Here is a 15,144-nt window from a genome sequence, read left to right as displayed (position 1 = left end):
CTCACAGAAAAACTGGAAAGAAGTTTTTTGGGAAACTGTTTTGTGATGTGTGACTTCCACTCACAGAGTTACACTGTATTTCGTGGAGCTGTTTGCTAGCCTATATCTGTGTAGTCTGAGACGGGATATTTCTGATCGCTTTGAAGACTATAGGGCCAAAGGAAATATCCTCCAAAGAAGCCTTTCGCTTAGACTGTTCTTGTGGAATTTGAAAAGTGATACTTGGAAGCCCATGTAGGGCTATGTTGAAAAAGGAAATATCCTCAGATGAAAACTGGAAAGAAGCTCTCTGAGAAACTGCTTAGTGTTCTGTTTATTCATCTCAGAGAGATACAGCTTTCCCCTCAAGAAGCCGTTCGCTAAGACTGTTCTGGTGGCATTTGCAAAGTGATATTTAGAAGAACATAGAGATCTATGGTGAAAAAGAAATTATCCTCAGAGAAAAACTGGAGAGAAGCTTTCGGAGAAACTGCTTTGTGATGTGTGACTTCCATTCACAGATTTACATCTGTATTTCGTGGATCTCTTTGCTTGCCTTATTTCTGTGGAATCTGACAACGGATATTTTGGATCCCTTTGAAGAGTATAGGGCCAAAGGAAAAATCCTCCGATAACAAAGAGAAAGAAACTTTCTGAGAAACTGATTTGTGTAATGTGAAATCATCTCACAGAGCTACAGCTTTCCCCTCAAGAAGCCTTTCGCTAAGACTGTTCTTTTGGAATTTGCAAAGTGATATTTGGAAGCCCATGGAGGACTATGGTGAAAAAGACAATATCCTCAGATGAAAACTGGAAAGAAGCTTTCTGAAAAACTGCTTTGTGATGTGTGACTTGTACTCACAGTGTTACAGCTGTATTTCGTGGGTCTGTTGCCACCCTTATTTCTGTGAAATCTGAGAATAGATATTTCGGATCCCTTTGAGGACTAGAGGGCCAAAAGAAATATCCTCCGATAAAAAAGAGAAAGAAGCTTTCTGGGAAACTCCTTTGTGTTCTGTGAAATCATCTCAGAGAGTTACAGCTTTGACCTCAAGAAGCCGTTCGCTTAGTCTGTTCTTGTGGAATTTACAAACTGATATTTGAATCCCGTAGAGGGCTATGGTGAAAAAGAAAATATCCTCAGAGAAAAAGTGTAAAGAAACTTTCTGAGAAACTGCTTTGTGATGTGTCACTTCCATTCACAGAGTTACAGCTATATTTCGTGGAGCTGTTTGCTAGCCTTATTTCTGTGGAGTCTGAGAACGGATATTTCGGATTCCTATGAAGACCATAGGGCCCAAGGAAATATCCTCCGATAACAAAGAGAAAGAAGCTTTCTGAGAAACTCCTTTGTGTTCTGTGAAATCATCTCACAGAGTTACAGCTTTCCCGTCAAGAAGCCTTTCACTAAGACTGCTCTTCTGGAATTTACAAAGTGATATTTGGAAGCCCATGGAGGGCTATGATGAAAAAGGAAATATCCTCCGATGAAAACTGGAAAGAAGCTATCTGAGAAACTCCTTAGTGTTCTTTTAATTCATGTCACAGAGTTACAACTATCCCCTCAACAAGCCGTTTGCTAAACCTGTTCTTGTGGAATTTGCAAAGTGATATTTGGAAGCCCATAGAGGGCTATGGTGAAAAAGAAAATATCCTCAGAGATAAACTGCAAAGAAGCTTTCTGAGAAACTGCTTTTTGATGTGTGACTTCAACTCACAGAGTTACAGCTGTATTTCGTGGAGCTGTTTGCTAGCCTTATTTCTGTGGAATCTGAGAACAGATATTTCGGATCCCTTTGAAGACTACAGGGCCAAAGTAAATATCCTGCGATGACAAAGGGAAAGAAGCTTTCTGAGAACCTCCTTTGTGTTCTGTGAAATCATCTCACAGAGTTACAGCTTTACCCTCAAGTAGCATTTCCCTAAGACTGTTCTTGTGGAATTTGCAAAGTGATATTTTGAAGCCCATGGAGGGCTATGGCGAAAAAGGAAATATCCTCCGATGAAAACTGGAAAGAAGCTTTCTGAGAAACTACTTAGTGTTCTGTTAATTCATATCACAGAGTTACAGCTTTCCCCTCAAGAAGCCGTTTGCTAAGCCTGTTCTTGTGGAATTTGCAAAGTGATATTTGGAAGCCCAGAAAGGGCTATGGTGAAAAAGAAAATAACCTCGGAGAAAAACTGGAAAGAACCTTTCTGAGAAACTGCTTTGTGATGTGTGACTTCCACTCACAGTGTTACAGCTGTATTTCATGTATCAGTATCCTAGCCTTATTTCTGAGGAATCTGAGAACGGATATTTCGGATCCCTTTGAAGACTACAGGCTAAACGAAATATCCTCCGATCAGAAAGAGAAAGAAGCTTTCTGAGAAACTCCTTTGTGTTCTGTGAAATCATCTCACTGAGTTACAGGTTTCCCCCTCAAGAAGCCATTCGCTAAGACTCTTCTTGTGGAGTTTGCAAAGTGATACTTGGAAGCCCTTGGGAGGCTATGGTGAAAAAGTAAATATCCTCAGATGAAAACTGGAGAGAAGGTTTCTGAGAAACTGTTTAGTGTTTTGTTATTTCATCTCACAGAGTTACAGCTTTACTTCGTGGAGCTGTTGACTAGCCTTATTTCTGTGGTATCTGATAATGGATATTTCTGATCCCTTTGAAGACTATAGGGCCAAAGGAAATATCCTACCCTAAGAAAGAGAAAGAAGCTTTCAGAGAAACTGCGTTGTGTTATGTGAAATCATCTCACAGATTTACAGCTTTCCCCTCCAGACACCGTTCGCTAAGACTGTTCTAGTGGAATTTGCAAAATGACATTTGGAAGCCCAAGGAGGGCTATGATGAAAAAGGAAATATCCTCAGAGGAAAACTGAAAAGAAGCTTTCTGAATAACTGCTTAGTGTTCTGTTAATTCATCTCACAGAGTCACAGCTTTACCGTCAAGAAGCCATTCGCTAAGCCTGTTCTTGTGGAATTGGCAAAGTGATATTTGGAAGCCCATAGTGGGCTACGGTGAAAAAGAAGATATTCTCAGAGAAAAACTGGAAAGAAGGTTTCTGAGAAACTGCTTTGTGATGTGTTACTTCCCCTCACATAATGACAGCTGTATTTCGTGGATCTGTTTGCTAGCCTTATTTAAGTGGAATCTGAAAAGAGATATTTCTAATCCCTTTGAAGACTATAGAGCCTAAGGAAATACACTCTGATAACAAAGAGAAAGAAGCTTTCTGAGAAACTCCTTTGTGTTCTGTGAAGTCATCTCACAGAGTTACAGCTTTCCCCCCACAGAAGCCCTTCTTTAAGACTGTTCTTGTGGAATTTGCAAAGTGATATTTGGAAGCCCATGGAGGGTTATGGTGAAAAAGGAAATATCCTCAGATGAAAACTGGAAAGAAGCTTTCTGAGAAATTGCTTAGTGTTCTGTTAATTCGTCTCACAGAGTTTCACCTTTCCCCTCATGTAGCCGTTCGCTAAGCCTGTTCTTGTGGAATTTGTAAAGTGATATTTGGAAGCCCATAGAGGGCTAAGGTGAAAAAGAAAATATCGTCAGAGAAAAACTGGAAAGAAGCTTTCTGAAAAAATGCTTTTTGATGTGTGACTTTCACTCACAGAGTTACAGCTGTATTTCGTGGAGCTGTTTGATAGCCTTATTTCTGTGGAATCTGAGAACTGATTTTTAAGATCCCTTTGAAGACTATAGGGCCAAAGGAAATATCCTCCGAGAGCAAAGAGAAAGAGGCTTTCTGGGAAACTCCTTTGTGTTCTGTGAAATCATCTCACTAAGTTACAGCTTTCCCCTCAAGAGGCCTTTCGCTAAGTCTGTTCTTGTGGAAATTGCAAAGTGATATTTGGAAGCTCATGGAGGGCTATGGTGATAAAGGAAGTATCCTCAGATGCAAAACTGGAAAGAAGCTTTCTGAGAAACTGCTTAGTGTTCCATTAATTCATATCACAGTGTTTCAACTTTGGCCTCAAGAAGCCGTTGGCTAAGCCTGTTCTTGTGGAATTTGCAAAGTGATATTTGGAAGCCCTTGGAGGGCTATGGTGAAAAGGAAATATCCTGAGATGAAAACTGGAAAGAAGCTTTCTGAGAAACGGCTTAGTGTTCTGTTAATACATCTCACAGAGTTTTAGCTTTCGCCTCAAGAAGCCTTTTGCTAAAGCTGTTTTTGTGGAATTTGCAAAGTGATATTTGGAAGCCCATGGAGGGCTATGGTGAAAAAGAAAATATCCTCAGAGAAAAACTGGAAAGAATCTTTTTGAGAAACGTTTTCTGATGTGTGACTTCCACTCACAGAGTTACAGCTGTATTTCGTGGAGCTGTCTGCTAGCCTTATTTCTGTGGAATCTGAGAACGGATATTTCGTATCCCTTTGAAGACTATAGGGCCAAAGGAAATATCCTGCCATAAAAAAGAGAAAGAAGCTTTCTGAGAAACTCCTTTGTGTTCTGTGAAATCATCTCACAGAGTTACAACTATCCCCTCAAGAAGCAGTTCGCTAAACCTGTTCTTGTGGAATTTGCAAAGTGATATTTGAAGCCCATAGAGGGCTATGGTGAAAAAGAAAATATCCTCAGAGATAAACTGCAAAGAAGCTTTCTGAGAAACTGCTTTGTGATGTGTCACTTCCACTCACAGAGTTACAGTTGTATTTCGTGGAGCTGTTTGCTAGCCTTATTTCTGTGGAATCTGAGAACGGATATTTCGGATCCCTTTGAAGACTACAGGGCCAAATGAAATATCCTCCGATGACAAAGAGAAAGAAGCTTTCTGAGAAACTCCTTTGTGTTCTGTGAAATCATCTCGCAGAGTTACAACTTTACCCTCAAGTAGCCTTTCGCTAAGACTGTTCTTGTGGAATTTGCAAAGTGATATTTTGAAGCCCATGGAGGGCTATGGTGAAAAAGGAAATATCCTCAGATGAAAACTGGAAAGAAGCTCTCTGAGAAACTTCTTAGTCTTCTCATAATTCATCTCACAGAGTTACAGCTTTGCCCTCAAGAAGCCGTTCGCTAAGCCTGTTCTTGTGGAATTTGCAAAGTGATATTTGGAAGCCCTTAGAGGGCTATGGTGAAAAAGAAAATATAATCAGAGAAAAAATGGAAAGACGCTTTCTGAGAAACTGTTTTGTGATGTGTGACATCCACTCACAGAGTTACAGCTGTATTTCCTGTATCTGTTTGCTAGCCTTATTTCTGTGGAATCTGAGAACCGATATTTTGGATCACTTTGAAGACTATAGGGCCAAATTAAATATCCTCGGATAAGAAAGAGAAAGAAGCTTTCTGAGAAACTCCTTTGTGTTCTGTGAAATCATCTCACAGAGTTACAGCTTTCCCGTACAGAGGCCTTTCGCTAAGACTGTTCTTCTGGAATTTGCAAAGTGACATTTGGAAGCCCATGGAGGGCTATGGTGAAAAAGGAAAGATCCTCAGATGAAAACTGGAAAGGAGTTTTCTGAGAAATTGCTTAGTGTTCTATTAATTCATCACACAAAGTTACAGCTTTCGTGTCAAGAAGTCATTCGCTAAGCCTGTTCTTGTGGAATTTGCAAAGTGATATTTGGAAGCCCTTAGAGGGCTATGGTGAAAAAGAAAATATCCTCAGAGAAAAACTGGATAGAAGATTTCTGAGAAACTGCTTTGTGATGTATGTCTTCCACTCACAGAGTTACAGCTATATTTCGTGGAGCTGTTTGCTAGCCATATTTCTGTGGAATCTGAGAACGGATATTTCGGATCCCTTTGAAGTCTATAGGGCCAAAGGAAATATCCTCTGATAACAAAGAGAAAGATGCTTTCTGAGAAACTTCTTTGTGTTCTGTGAAATCATCTCACAGAGTTACAGCTTTCCCCTCAAGAAGCCTTTCGCTAAGACTGTTCTTCTGGAATTTGCAAAGGGATACTTGGAAGCCCATGTTGGGCAACGGTGAAAAAGGAAATATCCTCAGATGAAAACTGGAAAGAAGTTTTCTGAGAAACTGCTTAGTGTTCTCTTAATTCATCTCAGAGAGATTTGGCTTTCCGCTAAAGAAGCCGTTCGCTAAGCCTGTTTTGTGGAATTTGCAAAGTGATATTTGGAAGCCCATAGAGGGCTATTGTGGGAAAGAAAAAATCCTCAGAGGGAAACTGGAAAGAAGCTTTCTGAGAAACTGCTTTGTGATGTGTGACTTCCACTCACAGAGTTACAGCTGTATTTCGTGGTGCTGTTTTCTAGCCTTATTTCTGTGGAATCTGAGAACTGATATTTCGGATCCCTTTGAAGACTATAGGGCCAAAGGAAATATCCTCCGATAACAAACAGAAAGAAACTTTCTGAGAAACTCCTTTGTGTTCTGTGAAATCATCTCACAGAGTTACAGCTTTCCCCTCAAGAAGCCTTTGGCTAAGACTGTTCCTGTGGAATTTGCAAAGTGATATTTGGAAGCCCTTGGAGGGCTATGGTTGAAAAAGAAATATCCTCAGATAAAAATTGGAAATAAGCATTCTGAGATACTGCTTAGTGTTCTGCTAATTCATCTCACAGATTTACATCCTTTCCCTCAAGAAGCCATTTGCTAAGCCTGTTCTTGTGTAATTGGCAAAGTGATATTTGGAAGCCCATAGAGGGCTAAGGTGAAAAAGAAAATATCCTCAGAGAAAAACTGGAAAGAAGCTTTCTAAGAAACTGCTTTGTGATGTGTGACGTCCACTCACAGAGTTACAGCTTTCCCCTGAAGAGGCCTTTCGCTAAGACTGTTCTTCTGGAATGTGCAAAGTGATATTTGGAGGCCCATGGACGGCTATGTTGAAAAAGGAAATATCGTCAGATGAAAACTGGAAAGAAGCTTTCTGAGAAACTGCTTAGGGTTCTGTTAATTTGTCTCACAGAGTTACAGCTTTCCCCTCAAGAAGCCGTTCGCTAAGCCTGTTCTTGTGGAATTTGCTAAGTGCTATTTGGAAGCCCTTAGAGGGCTCCGGTGAAAAAGAAAATATCCTCAGAGAAAAACTGAAACGAAGCTTTACGAGAAACTCTTTTGTGATATGTGACTTCCACTCACACAGTTACAGCTGTATTTCTTGGATCTGTTTGCTAGCCTTATTTCTGTGGAATCTGAGAACGGATATTTCGGATCCCTTTGAAGACTATATGGCCAAAAGAAATATCCTCTGATAACAAAGAGAAAGAAGCTTTCTGAGAAACTGTTTTGTGTTATGTGAAATCATCTCACAGAGTTACAGCTTTCCCCTCAAGAAGCCTTTCGCTAAGGCTGTTCTTGTGGAATTTCCAAAGTGATATTTGGAAGGCCATGGATGGCTATGGTGAAAAAGAAAATATCCTCAAAGAAAAATTGGAAAGAAGATTTCTAAGAAACTGCTTTGTGGTGTGTGACTTCCAATCACAGAGTTAAAGCTGTATTTCGTGGATATGTATGCCAGCCTTATTTCTGTGGAATCTGAGAACGGATATTTCGGATCCCTTAGAGGACTATAGGGCCAAATGAAATATCCTCCGATAACAAAGAGAAAGAAGCTTTTGGAGAAACTCCTTTGTGTTCTATGAAATCATCTCACAGAGTTACAGCTTTGCCCTCAAGAACCCGTTCGCTTAGCCTGTTCTTGTGGAATTTTCAAAGTGATATTTGAAGCCCATAGAGGGCTATGGTGAAAAAGAAAATATCCTCAGAGAAAAAGTGGAAAGAAACTTTCTGAGAAACTACTTTGTGATGAATGACTTCCACTCACAGAGTTACAGCTGTATTTCGTAGATCTGTTTGCTACCTTATTTCTGTGGAATCTGAGAACGGATATTTCGGATCCCTTTGAAGTCTATAGGGCCAAAGGAAATATCCTCTGATAACAAAGAGAAAGATGCTTTCTGAGAAACTCCTTTGTGTTCTGTGAAATCATCTCACAGAGTTACAGCTTTCCCCTCAAGAAGCCTTTCGCTAAGACTGTTCTTCTGGAATTTGCAAAGGGATACTTGGAAGCCCATGTTGGGCAACGGTGAAAATGGAAATATCCTCAGATGAAAACTGGAAAGAAGTTTTCTGAGAAACTGCTTAGTGTTCTCTTAATTCATCTCAGAGAGATTTGGCTTTCCGCTAAAGAAGCCGTTCGCTAAGCCTGTTTTGTGGAATTTGCAAAGTGATATTTGGAAGCCCATAGAGGGCTATTGTGGGAAAGAAAAAATCCTCAGAGGGAAACTGGAAAGAAGCTTTCTGAGAAACTGCTTTGTGATGTGTGACTTCCACTCACAGAGTTACAGCTGTATTTCGTGGTGCTGTTTTCTAGCCTTATTTCTGTGGAATCTGAGAACTGATATTTCGGATCCCTTTGAAGACTATAGGGCCAAAGGAAATATCCTCCGATAACAAACAGAAAGAAACTTTCTGAGAAACTCCTTTGTGTTCTGTGAAATCATCTCACAGAGTTACAGCTTTCCCCTCAAGAAGCCTTTGGCTAAGACTGTTCCTGTGGAATTTGCAAAGTGATATTTGGAAGCCCTTGGAGGGCTATGGTTGAAAAAGAAATATCCTCAGATAAAAATTGGAAATAAGCATTCTGAGATACTGCTTAGTGTTCTGCTAATTCATCTCACAGATTTACATCCTTTCCCTCAAGAAGCCATTTGCTAAGCCTGTTCTTGTGTAATTGGCAAAGTGATATTTGGAAGCCCATAGAGGGCTAAGGTGAAAAAGAAAATATCCTCAGAGAAAAACTGGAAAGAAGCTTTCTAAGAAACTGCTTTGTGATGTGTGACGTCCACTCACAGAGTTACAGCTTTCCCCTGAAGAGGCCTTTCGCTAAGACTGTTCTTCTGGAATGTGCAAAGTGATATTTGGAGGCCCATGGACGGCTATGTTGAAAAAGGAAATATCGTCAGATGAAAACTGGAAAGAAGCTTTCTGAGAAACTGCTTAGGGTTCTGTTAATTTGTCTCACAGAGTTACAGCTTTCCCCTCAAGAAGCCGTTCGCTAAGCCTGTTCTTGTGGAATTTGCTAAGTGCTATTTGGAAGCCCTTAGAGGGCTCCGGTGAAAAAGAAAATATCCTCAGAGAAAAACTGAAACGAAGCTTTACGAGAAACTCTTTTGTGATATGTGACTTCCACTCACACAGTTACAGCTGTATTTCTTGGATCTGTTTGCTAGCCTTATTTCTGTGGAATCTGAGAACGGATATTTCGGATCCCTTTGAAGACTATATGGCCAAAAGAAATATCCTCTGATAACAAAGAGAAAGAAGCTTTCTGAGAAACTGTTTTGTGTTATGTGAAATCATCTCACAGAGTTACAGCTTTCCCCTCAAGAAGCCTTTCGCTAAGGCTGTTCTTGTGGAATTTCCAAAGTGATATTTCCAAAGTGATATCCATCCAAAGCCATGGATGGCTATGGTGAAAAAGAAAATATCCTCAAAGAAAAATTGGAAAGAAGATTTCTAAGAAACTGCTTTGTGGTGTGTGACTTCCAATCACAGAGTTAAAGCTGTATTTCGTGGATATGTATGCCAGCCTTATTTCTGTGGAATCTGAGAACGGATATTTCGGATCCCTTAGAGGACTATAGGGCCAAATGAAATATCCTCCGATAACAAAGAGAAAGAAGCTTTTGGAGAAACTCCTTTGTGTTCTATGAAATCATCTCACAGAGTTACAGCTTTGCCCTCAAGAACCCGTTCGCTTAGCCTGTTCTTGTGGAATTTTCAAAGTGATATTTGAAGCCCATAGAGGGCTATGGTGAAAAAGAAAATATCCTCAGAGAAAAAGTGGAAAGAAACTTTCTGAGAAACTACTTTGTGATGAATGACTTCCACTCACAGAGTTACAGCTGTATTTCGTAGATCTGTTTGCTACCTTATTTCTGTGGAATCTGAGAACGGATATTTCGGATCCCTTTGAAGTCTATAGGGCCAAAGGAAATATCCTCTGATAACAAAGAGAAAGATGCTTTCTGAGAAACTCCTTTGTGTTCTGTGAAATCATCTCACAGAGTTACAGCTTTCCCCTCAAGAAGCCTTTCGCTAAGACTGTTCTTCTGGAATTTGCAAAGGGATACTTGGAAGCCCATGTTGGGCAACGGTGAAAATGGAAATATCCTCAGATGAAAACTGGAAAGAAGTTTTCTGAGAAACTGCTTAGTGTTCTCTTAATTCATCTCAGAGAGATTTGGCTTTCCGCTAAAGAAGCCGTTCGCTAAGCCTGTTTTGTGGAATTTGCAAAGTGATATTTGGAAGCCCATAGAGGGCTATTGTGGGAAAGAAAAAATCCTCAGAGGGAAACTGGAAAGAAGCTTTCTGAGAAACTGCTTTGTGATGTGTGACTTCCACTCACAGAGTTACAGCTGTATTTCGTGGTGCTGTTTTCTAGCCTTATTTCTGTGGAATCTGAGAACTGATATTTCGGATCCCTTTGAAGACTATAGGGCCAAAGGAAATATCCTCCGATAACAAACAGAAAGAAACTTTCTGAGAAACTCCTTTGTGTTCTGTGAAATCATCTCACAGAGTTACAGCTTTCCCCTCAAGAAGCCTTTGGCTAAGACTGTTCCTGTGGAATTTGCAAAGTGATATTTGGAAGCCCTTGGAGGGCTATGGTTGAAAAAGAAATATCCTCAGATAAAAATTGGAAATAAGCATTCTGAGATACTGCTTAGTGTTCTGCTAATTCATCTCACAGATTTACATCCTTTCCCTCAAGAAGCCATTTGCTAAGCCTGTTCTTGTGTAATTGGCAAAGTGATATTTGGAAGCCCATAGAGGGCTAAGGTGAAAAAGAAAATATCCTCAGAGAAAAACTGGAAAGAAGCTTTCTAAGAAACTGCTTTGTGATGTGTGACGTCCACTCACAGAGTTACAGCTTTCCCCTGAAGAGGCCTTTCGCTAAGACTGTTCTTCTGGAATGTGCAAAGTGATATTTGGAGGCCCATGGACGGCTATGTTGAAAAAGGAAATATCGTCAGATGAAAACTGGAAAGAAGCTTTCTGAGAAACTGCTTAGGGTTCTGTTAATTTGTCTCACAGAGTTACAGCTTTCCCCTCAAGAAGCCGTTCGCTAAGCCTGTTCTTGTGGAATTTGCTAAGTGCTATTTGGAAGCCCTTAGAGGGCTCCGGTGAAAAAGAAAATATCCTCAGAGAAAAACTGAAACGAAGCTTTACGAGAAACTCTTTTGTGATATGTGACTTCCACTCACACAGTTACAGCTGTATTTCTTGGATCTGTTTGCTAGCCTTATTTCTGTGGAATCTGAGAACGGATATTTCGGATCCCTTTGAAGACTATATGGCCAAAAGAAATATCCTCTGATAACAAAGAGAAAGAAGCTTTCTGAGAAACTGTTTTGTGTTATGTGAAATCATCTCACAGAGTTACAGCTTTCCCCTCAAGAAGCCTTTCGCTAAGGCTGTTCTTGTGGAATTTCCAAAGTGATATTTCCAAAGTGATATCCATCCAAAGCCATGGATGGCTATGGTGAAAAAGAAAATATCCTCAAAGAAAAATTGGAAAGAAGATTTCTAAGAAACTGCTTTGTGGTGTGTGACTTCCAATCACAGAGTTAAAGCTGTATTTCGTGGATATGTATGCCAGCCTTATTTCTGTGGAATCTGAGAACGGATATTTCGGATCCCTTAGAGGACTATAGGGCCAAATGAAATATCCTCCGATAACAAAGAGAAAGAAGCTTTTGGAGAAACTCCTTTGTGTTCTATGAAATCATCTCACAGAGTTACAGCTTTGCCCTCAAGAACCCGTTCGCTTAGCCTGTTCTTGTGGAATTTTCAAAGTGATATTTGAAGCCCATAGAGGGCTATGGTGAAAAAGAAAATATCCTCAGAGAAAAAGTGGAAAGAAACTTTCTGAGAAACTACTTTGTGATGAATGACTTCCACTCACAGAGTTACAGCTGTATTTCGTAGATCTGTTTGCTACCTTATTTCTGTGGAATCTGAGAACGGATATTTCGGATCCCTTTGAAGACTATAGGGTCAAAGGAAATATCCTCACATAACAAAGGGAAAGAAGCAATCTGAGACACTCCTTTGGGTTCTCTGAAATCATCTCACAGATTTACAGCTTTCCCCTCAAAAACCCTTTCGCTAAGACCATTCTTCTGTAATGTGCAATGTAAAATTTGGAGGCCCATGGAGGGCTATGGAGAAAAAGGAAATATCCTCAGATGAAAAATGCAAAGAAGCTTTCTGAGAAACTGCTTAGTGTTCTGTTAATTCATCTATCAGAGTTACAGCTTTCCCCTCAAGAAGCCGTTCGCTAAGCCTGTTCTTCTGGAATTTGCAAAGTGATATTTGGAAGCCCATAGAGGGCTACGGTGAAAAAAAAAATCTCCTCAGAGAAAAATTGGAAAGAAGCTTTCTGAGAAACTGCTTTGTGATGTGTGACTTCCACTCACAGAGTTACAGCAGTATTTCGTGGATCTGTTTGCTAGCCTTATTTCTGTGGAATCTGAGAACGGATATTTCGGATCCCTTTGAAGACTATAGGGCCAAAGGAAATATCCTCCAATAACAAAGAGAAAGAATCTTTCTGAGAAACTGCTTTGTATTATGTGAAATCATCTCACTGAGTTACAGCTTTCCCCTCAAGAAGCCGTTCGCTAAACCTGTTCTGGTGGAATTTGGAAAGTGATATTTGGAAGCAAATAGAAGGCTATGGTGAAAAAGAAAATATCCTCAGAGAAAAACTGGAAAGAAGCTTTCTTGGAAACTTCTTTGTGATGTGTGACTTCCACTCACTGAGTTACAGCTCTGTTTCGTGGATCTGTTTGCTAGCCTTATTTCTGTGGAATCTGAGAACGGATATTTCGGATCCCTTTGAAGACTATAGGGCCAAAGGAAATATCCTAAGATAGAAATGAGAAACAAGCTTTCTGAGAAACTGCTTTGTGTTCTGTGAAATCATCTCAATGAGTTGCAAGTTTCCTCTCAAGGAGCCGTTCTCTAAGACTGTTCTTGTGGAATTTGCAAAGTGATATTTGGAAGCCCATGGAGGGCTACGGTAAAAAAGGAAATATCCTCAGATGAAAACTGGAAAGACGCTTTCTGAGAAACTGCTTAGTGTTCTGTTAATTCATCTCACAGAGATACAGCTTTCCCCTCAAGAAGCCGTTCGCTAAGCCTGTTCTTCGGGAATTTGCAAAGTGATATTTCGTGGCCCATAGAGGGCTATGGTGAAAATGAAAATCTCCTCAGAGAAAAATTGGAAAGAAGCTTTCTGAGAAACTGCTTTGTGATGTGTGACTTCCACTCACAGAGTTACAGCTGTATTTCGTGGAGCTGTTTGCTAGCCCTATTTCTGTGGAATCTGAGAACAGATATTTCGGATACCTTTGATGACTATAGGGCCAGAGGAAATATCCTCCCATAACAAAGAGAAAGAAGCTTTCTGAGAAACTTCTTTGTGTTCTGTGAAATAATCTCACAGAGTTACAGCTTTCCCTTCAAGAAGCCTTTCACTAAGCCTGTTCATGTGGAATTGGCAAAGTAATATTTCGATGCCCATAGAGCGCTATGGTGAAAAAGGAAATATCCTCAGATGAAATCTGGAAAGAAGCTTTCGGAGAAACTGCTTAGTGTTCTGTTAATACATCTCACAGAGTTACAGCTTTTCTCTCAAGAAGCCGGTTCGCTCAGCCTGTTCCTGTGGAATTTACAAAGTGTTATTTGGAAGCCCATAGAGTGCTATGGTGAAAAGGAATATAACGTCAGAGAAAAACTGGAAATAAGCTTTCTGAAAAACTGCTTTTTGATGTGTGACTTCCTCTCACAGCGTTACAGCTGTATTTCGTGGAACTGTTTGCTAGCCTTATTTCTGTGGAATCTGAGAACGGATATTTCACATCACTTTAAACACTATAGGGCCAAAGGAAATATCCTCCCACAACAAATAGAAAGAATCTTTCTGAGAAACTCCTTTGTGTTCTGTGAACTCATCCCACAGAGTTACAGCTTTCCCCTCAACAAGCCTTTTGCTAATGCTGCTCTTGTGGAATTTCCAAAGTGATATTAAGAAGCCCTTGGAGGGTTATGGTGAAAAAGGAAATATCCTCAGATGAAAACTGGAAAGAAGCTTTCTGAGAAACTGCTTAGTGTTCTGTTAATTCATCTCAAAGAGTTACACCTTTCCCCTCTAGAAGCCGTTCGCTAAGCCTGTTCTTGTGGAATTTGCCAAGTGATATTTGGAAGCCCATAATGGTCTATGGTGAAAAAGAAAATATCCTCAAAGAAAAACTGGAAAGAAGCTTTCTGAGAAACTGCTTTATGATGTGTGACTTCCAATCACAGAGTTACAGCTGTATTTCATGGATCTGTTTGTTAGCATTATTTCTGTGGAATCTGAGAACGGATATTTCGGATCCCTTTGAAGACTACAGGGCCAAAGGAATCATCCTCCGCTAAGAAAGAGAAAGAAGTTTTCAGAGAAACTGCTTAGTGTTCTGTGAAACCATCTCACAAAGTTACAGCTTTCTCCTCCAGAAGCCATTTGCTAAGATTGTTCTTGTGGAATTTGCAAAGTGATCTTTGCAAGCAAATGGAGGGCTATGGTGAAAAAGGAAATATCCGCAGACGAATACTGGAAAGAGGCTTTCTGAGAAACTGCTTAGTGTTCTGTTACTTCATCTCACAGAGTTCCAGCTTTAGCCTCAAAACGGCGTTCACTAAGCCTGTCCATGTGGAACTTGCCAAGTAATATTTGGAAGCACATGGAGGGCTATGGTGAAAAACGAAATATCCTCGGAGTAAAACCAGAAAGAACCTTTCTGAGAAACTGCTTAGTGTTCTGTTAATTCATTTCACAGAGTTACAACATTCCCCTCAAGAAGCCGTTCGCTAAGACTGTTCTTGTGGAAGTTGCAAAGTGATATTTGGAAGCCCTTGGAGGGCTACGGTGGAAAAGGAAATAACCTCACATAAAAACTGGAAATAAGCATTCTGAGAAACTGCTTAGTGTTCTGTTAATTCATCTCACAGAGTTACAGCTTTCCCCTCAAGAAGCCATTCGCTAAGCCTTTTCTGGTGGAATTTGCCAAGTGATATTTGGAAGCCCATAGAGGGCTCTGGTGAAAAAGAAATTATCCTCAGAGAAAAACCGGAAAGAAGCTTTCTGAGAAACTGCTTTGTGATGTTTGACTTCCACTCACAGAGTTACAGCTGTATTTCATGGATCTGTTTGCT

At 40.2% G+C, this 15,144-nt stretch overlaps 1 pseudogene; it reads left to right on the top strand.

Annotated features, from left to right (window-relative positions):
* Positions 1 to 14,024, top strand: part of LOC144340950 (uncharacterized) — a 42,129-nt pseudogene extending 28,105 nt beyond the window's left edge.
* Positions 14,025 to 15,144: the final 1,120 nt, after the last annotated feature.

The sequence above is a fragment of the Macaca mulatta genome, chromosome 5 (assembly GCF_049350105.2).
Source record: "Macaca mulatta isolate MMU2019108-1 chromosome 5, T2T-MMU8v2.0, whole genome shotgun sequence".
NCBI classification, from domain to species: Eukaryota; Metazoa; Chordata; class Mammalia; order Primates; family Cercopithecidae; genus Macaca; species Macaca mulatta.
This window is presented reverse-complemented; position numbering and strand designations above follow the sequence as displayed.